Source organism: Schistocerca piceifrons, chromosome 1 (genome assembly GCF_021461385.2).
Source record: "Schistocerca piceifrons isolate TAMUIC-IGC-003096 chromosome 1, iqSchPice1.1, whole genome shotgun sequence".
NCBI lineage: Eukaryota > Metazoa > Arthropoda > Insecta > Orthoptera > Acrididae > Schistocerca > Schistocerca piceifrons.
In genome coordinates this window covers 1,119,556,040-1,119,568,036 of record NC_060138.1, presented here as the reverse complement: position 1 = coordinate 1,119,568,036, position 11,997 = coordinate 1,119,556,040, and the positions used below count along the sequence as shown (strand labels likewise).

The window sequence follows — 11,997 nt, the reverse complement described above, 5'->3', positions numbered from 1 at the left end:
AAAGGATGTATCTACACACTGTAAAACTTTCAAACATTTAAAATAAAAGATGGATTTAAAAAAATAGTGTGCATTTCTTTTGGAGTGAGGCTGGTACCCCTTCCTGCTTCGCTTTCAAGATTCGCATACAATTCGAAAACGTTCGCAACTTTCATATCGGATAACATCAGACGCTGACGTATGGATGGGATATACAGATTCCGGCCCCGGTGGGAAGGAGTAGTGAGAGAAAGGGCATCCTGCCACCCTCTACCAATAACATTGCCAAATTGTGGTTTACATGCCGACCCATTAAAAACACAGGATAATTCCAGAAAAAGAAGATAATATAGAAATAAACAGCCACTTGTATCTCATAAGAAAAACACAGTTTGCACGATTGAATAGGGTACTACAGATCTTACGTGATCTGAGTCATTGTTTGTTTCTGTACTATTTTTAAATTGTGGTTTGTATGTGGATTTTTCTTTACATTGTCCAGTATGGTAGCAGTGTAGTCAATGGGAACAGCAGTCTATTTCATTATGTGTAAGTGAACTATAAAGAAACCTAAAGGCAACAGAATAATGCAGAACCCCACACATTGAAAACATCGCTCTCAAATGCCACAAAACACAAAAAAAAACGCACCTGAAAATGAGAATAATTTCCAAAAACGCATCGTGCAAGAAATAAATAAATAAAAGAAAAACGCGACTGGCAGCAGCGGACGTTATTTTATAAACAAATCCGTTGTTCTTCCAGTCGGAGGCTTTCGTAAACCATTCCTAATGGATCAAAAAAGGTTTTACTATAGATTATATTACGCTGTGTGCAAAATCCTACCAAGAGACTTCCCCTTTCAGTCATTCCCCTAGTCCATATTCTCCTGCTATCTTTTTTTGTCTTCCTTTTCCTATAATCGGATTCCTGACTCCTGTCATAATTTTTCGCCTCTCTTAACGATCTGAATAGTTTCTTTTATCCCCTCATACATTCTTTCAATCTCTTCATTATCTGCGGAGCTAGTATACATATAACCTTGTACTACTGAGATTTGTCTCTTTTCTATGATAATGACTCCACTATGTTTTTCATATGAGTTGATACGCATTCCTATTTTTGTATTAATTATTAGCCTTAGTCCTGTGCCGCGCTGGGTAGCCGTGCGGTCTAAGGCGCCTTTCCACGGTTCGCACGGCTCCCGCCGTGTAAGTGAGATTAAGTAGTATGTAAGCCTAGGGACCGGTGACCTCAGCAGTTTGGTCCAATAGGAACTTACCACCAAATTTCCTTATTCCTGCATTCCCTCTATTCGATTTTGTGTAGACGAACCCATAATCACCTGTTCAGAAGTTCTGTTTTCTCCTGCCAACGCACTCCAGTAATTCCCACTATATCTAACTTCATCCTATCCATTTCTCTTTTTAAATGCTCTTACTTACATACAAGATGAAGGAATCTAACATTTCACACTTCGAATCGCAGAACACCAAATTTTTGAATGGGGTTATTTTACCTCCGGTATATTTTACGCAAGATAATACCACCATCATCAAACGATACAACAAAGATTCATGTCCACGGGAAGCGTAACGACTGTAGTTTCCCTTTGCGTTAAGCCTTTCGCAGTACCAGCTTAGGGAAGTCATGCTGGCTATTTTTACAATGCCAGGCTAGTCAGTCACCCAGACTGATGCTCCTACAATTGCTGTTCAGACAGAAACCTTTGCACAAATACCTCTCCGCTGTGGTTGCTCCGACTGCCCGGACTTCTGTATCGTTGAGACACGGAGGCTACTTCACCGTGGCAGGTCCCATGGTTTGTGGGATGTACTTAAACAACGGGAAATGCTTTTTGTATTTAGAAATTGTCTTTAAACCATGAATGTTAACAATTCAAGTTAACGAAAGTGCGCTAATTCAATCACTGGGATCAAGTGGGAAAGAAAATCATTCCAGGTTACGACATTACCCGCAACTAGTGGCATGCTAAAGTCTTTGGACGGCGAGAAAAACTCTTCACGTTTTACACAACCGCAGGGAGCAGTCAAGCAAGCTGTGATAACAACAGCAAAGAGATACGAAATTACTCTTTCTTCCAAGTGGGCAACTCTGGTCCAAAGTAGAAATCACTAATAAGAATAAGCAGTATACAATAACAACACATTCATAAAAGAACGAAGTATTCACTTCAGCTGTTATAGAATACTGTTTATTGCTCCTTTTCCTAACTTATGTGGTATGTTGAACGTACAAAAATGTGAAGTCAAACGAAACGAAACGAAACAAAAAGTTTGTGAACCGCAGAGAGACGTTCAGTATTTGAAATGGCGAAAGAGGATAGTCCACGCGTTACCTGATTTATACGTATAAATTTTGAGAACAGAATATCGTTTCCTGATTTTTAATAAATCGTTGATTGAAAGATACATTAAAAAGAGACTTGAGAGTTACATTAAAATGAGACCTTTCGTGTTTCACTTAAGGTACTCATAAATAGACAAACGAGCTGATGGAAATACAACGCCGTATGCAGTACGCTGTAGTGAGTGCCCGATTGAACCAAGCATCAGATTCACGAAGTTACGTTCTTGTATCTCCATAATTTGACTATACTCCACCAAGTCTATCGTCTTAGAATTCTGGCACAATATCTTACCGAGCACAGTGTTAAGGAAGAAAAATTCTCGTGCCACTGGAATATTCAGTAAATAATAGTTAAACATGTTAGATCATTTAAACGTTAATTTGTATCGTTAGTTCCTGAATGAGACTTTCACCTACGAAAGTAACCAGTTAAGCAGTGTATTATACACGCCGGCCGGGGTGGTCGAGCGGTTCTAGGCGCTACAGTCTGGAACCGCGCGACCGCTACGGTCGCAGGTTCGAATCCTGCCTCGGGCATGGATGTGTGTGATGTCCTTAGGTTAGTTAGGTTTAAGTAGTTGTAAGTTATAGGGGACTGATGATCTCAGAAGTTAAGTCCCATAGTGCTCAGAGCCATTTGAACCAAGTGTATCATACAGCACAGACGTTAAAAGGCTATTTATCCGCCAACAGGTTAGGCAACCCTCGTGGCTACCTGCTTATTGCAGTTCTATAACTACAAGGCGTCGGCTGATTTCGAGCAGTACCCTCCTGCACTAATGTGAGAAAGAGAAGTATTCGAAAGAGTATTGGGATATACGGTCCCATCGACGTCGAGGTTATTACAGAGGGATCACAACCTCCAATTGGACAAGGATGGGTCGAAGAATTGTCCGCTATCTTTTCGAACGAAGCAACTTGGCATTCGTCGCAAGTGATTTAGAGAATCCCAGGAAAATCTGAAATTAGCGGATGAAGATTTGAATCCTTCACCAGAACTTAAGTTCACTCTCTTAATAGTGATGCCGCTTCGCTTAATAGAAGTATGTAGTCTCGTCTATTCCAACACATCTACATCTGGGATGCTTGTGTAAATTTTTCATAGTTACTCTCTTCAGCTGGGTCGCCTCCGTAGCCTAATGCCAGTCTGGCCTTGGCAATGGAGCAACTCGGACACAGTGTTTACGCCTTGGCTGTGCGTCCTCGCGGTCAAGGTTGTGTTTATTGCTGCCGGTTTCGAATGTGTAAATTCTTATAGACGAGCACTATGATACACTCTTCCAGAAAGACCACTCTCAGGTTCACCTTCTCTAACGAATACATGAGACATAAGGTCGATGAAATTTAACGCTTTTTGCGAGACGAAGTGCGCTCTAGTTATACAAACCTGACTGGCATCCATTTATCGATCGTAAGCAGTGTCGTCTACGTCAAGCTGGCTACAGATGCAGCATATGATAAGATACTGAACTGTGTCATGTAGGGGTTAAAACTTCGACACTCAGACATCCATAGAGGAGACGTCTCGGTGGATCTTCGGGGTTTAGGCATCCACACCTTACAGGTCTTTGAACTGTCCTTCGAAGTACCGGAAATGAAGATGACAGACGTATTACGACAATATGGTACGGTGATCAGGCACATCACCGAAAAATGGGCAAGCTTCATAACTTACCCAGTATTTAACGGTGTACTACAGGTACGCAATGAGTTGACAAAACATGTGCCCTCATATACATACGCCAAAGAGCCAAAGAAACTGGTACACCTGCCTCTTAACGTGGTGGGCCCCGGGAGAACGCAGAAGTGCCACGACACGACGCGGCATGGACTCGACTAATGTCTGAAGCAGTGCTGGAGGGAACTGACACCATGAATCCTGCAGGACTGTCCATAAATCCGTAATAGAACGAGGGTGTGGAGATCTCTTCCGGATAGCACGTTGCAAGTCATCTCAGATATGCTCAATAATTTTCGTGTCTGGGGAGTTAGGTGGCCAGCGGAAGTGTTTAAACTCAGAAGAGTGTTCCTGGAGCCACTCTGTAGCAATTGTGGACTCGTGGGCTGTCACATTGTCCTGCTGGAATTGCCCAAGTCCGTCTGAATGCATAATGGATATGAATGGACGCAGGTGATCAGACAGTACGTGTCACCTGTCAGAGTCGTATCTAGGTGTATCAGGGGTCCCATATCACTCCAAGCGCACACGCCCCACACTATTAAGAGCCTCCACCAGCTTGAACAGTCCCCTGCTGACAAGCAGGGTCCATGGATTCATGAGGTTGTCTCCATACCCGTACACGTTCATGCACTCGATACAATCTGAAACGAGTCTCGTCCGACCAGGCAACATGTATCCACCCATGAACAGTCCGTTGTCGGTGTTGACTGGCCCAGACGAGGCGTAAAGCTTTGTGTCGTGCAGTCGTTAAGAAAAATCTCCACTTCATCGCTATCTCAGAGATGCTGTGTCCCATCGCTCGGGCGCCGACTGTAACACCACGTTCAAACTCACTTAAATCTTGATAACCTGCCATTGTAGCAGCAGTAACCGATCTAACAACTGCGCCAGACATTTGTTGTCGTATTAAGTGTTGTCGACCGCAACGTCGTATTCTGCCTGTTTACATATCCCTGTATTTGAATACGCATGCCTATAACAGTCTCTTTGGCGCTTCAGTGTACCACAGTGAACCAAGGACGTGTTCAGATGCGGCAGTGAGGGCCATGGTTCGGTCGTAATGCCTCCATCGAAGATTAGCGCGATTGCCTAGAGGCGACCAACAGTTACAGACGCAAACGTCTCTTCTGCTGACGGCAGTTCAGGACACATCGACACCGACGTCAAAGCATCCTATCGAACCGTTGCCTCAGAGGTGGTGACAATGCCACTGCATACAGTTGAGGAGACACCAATGATTTATACGCCTGACACAATACCGCCAGCGCCAGCGGATACCGAAGGGAGACTGGAGCAGGATGTGAATGTAGAGATGCATGACGTGAAACGTGACGAACTGGAGGAAGCTCACTAGGATGGACACCTCACTAAGGGCATCGCCATACGTACGCACAAGCAGAATTCGCCATAACGACTATAAAAGCCCTCAGTCAATCAAGATGAAGTCCATGCCATGCTATGTAAAATCAGTGATGATTACAACACCTCGGAGCATTCGTCGCAAGTGCTGCAACACACGATGACGCTGGCTAACGTTTTCAGATGATGAGTGTTATTTTTTGCTGAGGACTCTTCGAATATATTCCCCATTACTGTATTAGCTATCGGTGACTGATCAGGATAGAGTGCGAATTATCTGCACTAATCAGCTAGTATAATTTACATTACTTGTAGGCTTATAACTGCTACGGCGCAGAGGCCTAAGAACAAAAAAAAGGCTTATAACTGCTACGGCGCAGAGGCCTAAGAACAAAAAAAGACGCCATGTGTAATTTCATTAACGTTTGCTTTATAATGGATTCTGCAAATACTTTTTATCTCAGTTACTATTCATATATTTGTAATAAATATAGGGTGTTTAAAAGCCAGTAAAGCAACAGGGCCTGAGGAAATTCCAATGAAGCTCATAAAACTTCTTGATAACGGTATCACAATCTTATATAAACTTTTCAACAAAATTCATGGTGCAATTAATTATCGATAATTACTCTGCCCAACGGCTGTTATCAGTTTTCAGTCCTTTGCCAAGAAGGAAGACTTTGAGAAAATGTGAAGATCATAGACTCGTTAGTCTTAGGTGCCACTCACTGAAAATATTTCTGAAAGTTATCTGTTGAAATTTCTTTGAAAAATGTGAGAAACTCATTGGTGAAAAAGTTTCGGTTTAGAAAAGATTTAGGCACGTACAAGTGAAGCAATAGTTGCACAAAAAGTTCTAGTGCAAAACTGCTATGATAAGGATAAAATGCAGCCTTTGTTTTATTGATTATGCAAAAGCCTGCGATAGAGTACAAAATGATAAACTTATGGAAATTCTCAAACGAAATATATATATATATATATATATATATATATATATATATATATATATATATATTACGACATACACTGTATAGAGAATATATATTGCTAGCAGACAGCACAGGTAAAATTTGATCAGGAAGTCACCGCTTGGTAAATGGTAAATATCCGCGAAGGAGTCCGACAAGCATGCGTACTGTCACCCTTGCTACTCAATTGGTACTTAGAGAGTATTTTTCAGGAAGCGCATACAGATATAGAACAATGCTTAAAGGTAAATGGAGTCTTCAACAACAATATTTGCTGTTCTGATTGGTGGTAGTTTAAATGATCTTCTACAATTCCTCAACATAGTAAGAGATTACTACAGTAATCTAGATCTCAAAATTAACACCTAAAGGACGCATTTTATGATTGTCACACGGCGGCCAGACTCCTTTACAAATGCAAATGTACGATTCAGTGACTCCTTTATGTACCTACGAACGTGACTCTATGGAGATAGCAGAGAAAATGTCGCATACAGAACACCCGTAATGCTTTCATGAAATTCAAGATAAATTTCGCAAGCATAAGCCCAGACCTAAACCTTAGAGTTCCATTTGTCAGATGCCACTTTTGGTTTGTACTTTTATTTGGTTCTGAAGAATGGACACTAAATATAACAGCAGCAAGGAGTAGAATATCGAGATCTTTCAATGTGGATTTACTGCAGAATGCTTAAAATTCTGTGGACAAGAAGAATGACCAACACCGAAGTATTGCGAAGAAGCCACAAACCATGAGAAATGTTACTCGCGTTCGAAAGTAGAAAAACTGCATACCTAGCACATATCATACGTAACACCAAATGCATGTGTCTATAGTTCCTAATAGAAGGGAAGATAGAGGGTAAAAGAACAAAAGGGCGAAGAAGATATTCCTGATTAGATACACAGTTCGTCGACAATGTGCAGACGTTGCAGGAGCATGTGACTCAAGCCGAATGCAACCAGATGCATCTGCAAGAGCGCATAATTCACTGCGAAGAAGGGCTGAAGGAGGTGGTAACCACACGCATCACTGCTTGTAGCGTCTACTAAGAGCGCAGGTTGGCTCATCTCTCCACAGGTATAGGTTTCCGGATATATCGTTACCCGAACTTTTCTTCTAATTTTCACCAATACTACCTTCTGCAGGAATATACACTACACCAAGAAGAAATGCAGATGATAAACGGGTATTCATTGGACAAATATATTATACTAGAACCGACATGTGATTACATTTTCACGCAATTTGGGTGCATAGATCCTGAGAAATCAGTACCCAGAACAACCACCTCTGGCCATAATAACGGCCTTGATACGCCTGGGCATTGAGTCAAACAAAGCTTGGATGGCGGGTACAGGTACAGCTGCCCATGCAGCTTCAACACGATACCACAGTTCATCAAGAGTAGTGACTGGCGTATTGTGACGAGCCAGTTACTCGGGCACCATTGACCAGTCGTTTTCAGTTGGTGAGAGATCTGGAGAATGTGCTGGCCAGGGCAGCCAATATGGCGATGACGAATACACGCTTCCAATGTGCGTTCACCGCGATGTTGCCAAGCACGGATGCGACCATCATGATGCTGTTAGCAGAACCTGGATACATCCGAAAAATGACGTTTTGCCATTGGTGCACCCAGGTTCGTCGTTGAGTACACCATCGCAGGCGCTCCTGTCTGTGATGCAGCGTCAAGGGTAACCTCAGCCATGGCCGCCGAGCTGATAGTCCATGCTGCTGCAAACGTCGTCGAACTGTTCGTGCAGATGGTTGTTGTCTCGCAAACGTCCCCATCTGTTGACTCAGGGATCGAGACGTGGCTGCACGATCCATTACAGCCATGCGAATAAGATGCCTGTCATCTCGACTGCTAGTGATACGAGCCAGTTGGAATCCAACACGGCGTTCCGTATTACCCTCCTGAACCCACCGATTCCATATACTGCTAACAGTCATTGGATCTGTATCAACGCGAGCAGCAATGTCGCGATACGATAAACAGCAATCGCGATAGGCTACAATCCGACCTTTATCAAAGTCGGAAAGTGATGGTACGCATTTCTCCTCCTTACTCGAGGCATCACAACAACGTTTCACCAGGCAACGCCGGTCAACTGCTGTTTGTGTATAAGAAATCGGTTGGCAACTTTCCTCATGTCAGCACGTTGTAGGTGTCGCCACCGGCGCCAACCTTGTGTGAATGCTCTGAAAAGCTAATCATTTGCATATCACAGTTTCTTCTTCCTGTCGGTTAAATTCGCGTCTGTAGCACGTCATCTTCGTGGTGTAGCACTTTTAATGGCCAGTAGTGTATGATCCTTCTTTGAAACAGCTGTATAGCTTATAGTCTTCTAGCAGTACATACTAATACTGGAGCTATATGTGAACAAATCTGAGACGTGGAGATGTTGATTTTTGAGGATCGTTACCGAAAATAGCAGCTATTTCTCAATGCCGACACAACTGACATTTATTCTTTTTAGCAAGAAAAATGCTTAAATTCCTCGGAATAATTTCACTGTGTAATATTTAAAGCCCTATCGAAATATCCCTGCAGTTAGGAGATAGTAGGCGTTTATGCATTCGGATTACATGCTGTATTCGCAATGCTTACATAAGTTCTGTTCAGTGTTACGATATTTGTTTCTACGTAATTTACTGAATAGAGAAAAGACTATAGTATTCCGCGTTCCTTGAAATTGTAACACGTTTAGCGAAGAATAAACACCTCCGGGTTGAGTTTTCACACTCTTTTGCCGCGCCACGGCAGCTCACGAACAACCTTGTGAAACAGCCTGCAGTTAATCGTATTGACGTACATAGCTGGGCAGACAGAGTGGGGGCTCCACTGGTCGCCCTTCACTTTGCCGACGGCCTGCAGAAGAGGCAGCCAGCCAGCTGGAGAACAAGCCGCTCCCATCCCTCTGCCAGAAGGAAACGAATTCTGGTTGCCTTTCAGTCTCTACCCCTGCCCCTCAGCCAGTCGTATTTCCGTCTAGCGAATTAAGGAAATCTAACACTATCGCAAGCAAATGTGGCCTCATAGCAACTGCAGCTAACAGAATGAGTCAAAGAGCGAACAGCCCGTAAATTTTGATCTTTGTATTCTACGAGAGGAAAAAAAAAATCAGCTACCTTCAAGTCGAAGAAGCTGCCAAGAAACGTTTGAAAATCAATTGCTTTATCAAAAGAGTCCACATGACCAATCATGGAGAGAAAAGTGTTAAGATGGATTTCGGAGAGTCCGTGATCGGAAGGGAATGCGGGAACATAGCTCAACTTACGCGCTTTGTGTTAGCTACGGCTTTGAGCTGTATAATAATAATATAATGTCTCTATTATAAACAAATGGTTCAGCTGGCTCTGAGCACTATGAGACTTAACATCTGAAGTCATCAGTCCCCTAGAACTCAGAACTACTTAAACCTAACTAACCTACCGACCGGGGTGGCCGAGCGGTTCTAGGCGCTACAGTCTGGAACTGCGCGACCGCTACTGTCGCAGGTTCGAATCCTGCCTCGGGCATGGATGTGTGTGATGTCCTTAGGTTTAAGTAGTTCAAAGATCTAGGGGACTGATGACCTCATAAGTTAAGTCCCATAGTGCTCAGAGCTATTTGAACCATTTAACTAACCTAAGGACATCACACACATCCATCCCTGAGGCAGGATTCGAACCTGCGACCGTAGCGTACTATAAATAGCACTATGAGTAGTTCAGAGGCGACCTCTTCGGTATGTCCCCATTAAATGGTCTTTCGCCCTGTTTTTATAGTAACCTAACTTAATTGCTCGCTGCAAAAATGGAAAATAATCTCACCACTGGCCATGCGGTTTTGTTAACGTTACGGGCGGAACAAACAGTTACTTCAGCGAAATCTAAGCGACCCAGGACGGTGTACAGTCCTCGCGAGTTCACTTCCTACTTGTGCCAAAAACATGCGTTTAGCAGCAACAGGGCTGTGACGTCATCCGAGGCAGCGCGTAAGCGGGCTTTTGACTGACGCGGACAGAGATAGCTCGGTGCTAATTGTGTCTTCAAAAATCTAAACGATCCAGGACGGTGTCCAGTCCTCGCGAGTTCACTTTCTACTCTTATCTATCACGCCTTTAGTTGCAGCCTATGACGTCACCCAAGGCAGCCCGTAAACCGGCGTTTGACTGACGCGGACCGATTAATAGCTGGGTGCGAAGTAAAGTGTCACTCTCTGCCTTTCAGGCCGTATTTATGGGCGCAACGGACGGTCGAAGGGAACACCTGCTGTCATCCGCTCTGCGCCCAAGAAGTAGCATCTAAATGGCCACTTCCTCGGACACATCTCATTTTGTAGCACTGTTGTGTATCAATTTACAATCCTCGTAATTTTTAAATGAATGGAATAACGTTGGCCTTAACTACAGAACAAGTTTCAGCTCGACTGTATTTGAACTTTGCCGGCTATAATTTTTAGGACGGAACCGACAGTAGAACATTACCACAGAACTACAACGCTAAGCGACCTTATATTACATTAAGGTCTTGCAGTTAGTTGCAGCTTTATTATTTCATGGGTTTCATAAGGTGCTGTAATCAAAACTTTCTATCATTAGTATTATGGTCTTAATCTATTACAAATAAGAACTATTTTGTTCCGAATTATTTTTCAGTAAATAACTCGAAAACATTTTTTAGGTAGCTTAATGGAGTCACATAGTTAATGTTGTTATATCAAACGGAAGCTTCAAACGATTTTTCGTATTTTTAAGTCTAATATTTAGCTCCTTCAGTTTTTCAGGAATAGACCGATTTTGACCAAAATATTGTTCTGATCAAGTTGAAACTTGTAACAGTTGATTTTGGGATAAATTTGCACAATGTGACCTATTTTTGGCTTTCCCGCTTTTTGTTTAACGCCAATTATTTTTTTCTCAAAACGATGTATTTAGGGAAAGATACTCATTTGATCACTCTGAGATTTGACAGTTTAAACATTAATATACTGAATCATATGATGACAAAGTTTGGGAAAGCTTCTTTAATATTTAATTTCATTCTTAAGTTATGGCGCAATACTTGCACGCTCCGCACAGGCGCGTTATGATGTTGTGGCGCTATAATACGTTCATCATACCAATAAACCTGCTGTAAACATTGCACTATGTTTCCAGAATGAGATTTTCACTCTGCAGCGGAGTGTGCGCTGATATGAAACTTCCTGGCAGATTAAAACTGTGTGCCCGACCGAGACTCGAACTCGGGACCTTTGCCTTTCGCGGGCAAGTGCTCTACCAACTGAGCTACCGAGGCACGACTCACGCCCGGTACCCACAGCTTTACTTCTGCCAGTACCTCGTCTCCTACCTTCCAAACTTTACAGAAGCTCTCCTGCGAACCAAGCAGAACTAGCACTCCTGAAAGAAAGGATATTGCGGAGACAGAGTGAAAATCTCATTCTGGAAACATCCCCCAGGCTGTGGCTAAGCCATGTCTCCGCAATATCCTTTCTTTCAGGAGTGCTAGTTCTGCTTGGTTCGCAGGAGAGCTTCTGTAAAGTTTGGAAGGTAGGAGACGAGGTACTGGCAGAAGTAAAGCTGTGGGTACCGGGCGTGAGTCGTGCTTCGGTAGCTCAGTTGGTAGAGCACTTGCCCGCGAAAGGC

The 11,997-nt window shown here is 43.1% G+C and overlaps 1 non-coding gene across 1 annotated transcript; it reads right to left on the bottom strand.

Moving 5' to 3' along the window:
• Window positions 1–11,572: 11,572 nt before the first annotated feature.
• On the bottom strand, window positions 11,573–11,647 carry Trnas-cga. Its single transcript has one exon. It is a non-coding gene; the product is annotated as a tRNA-Ser (tRNA).
• Between the last annotated feature and the right edge of the window lie 350 nt (window positions 11,648–11,997).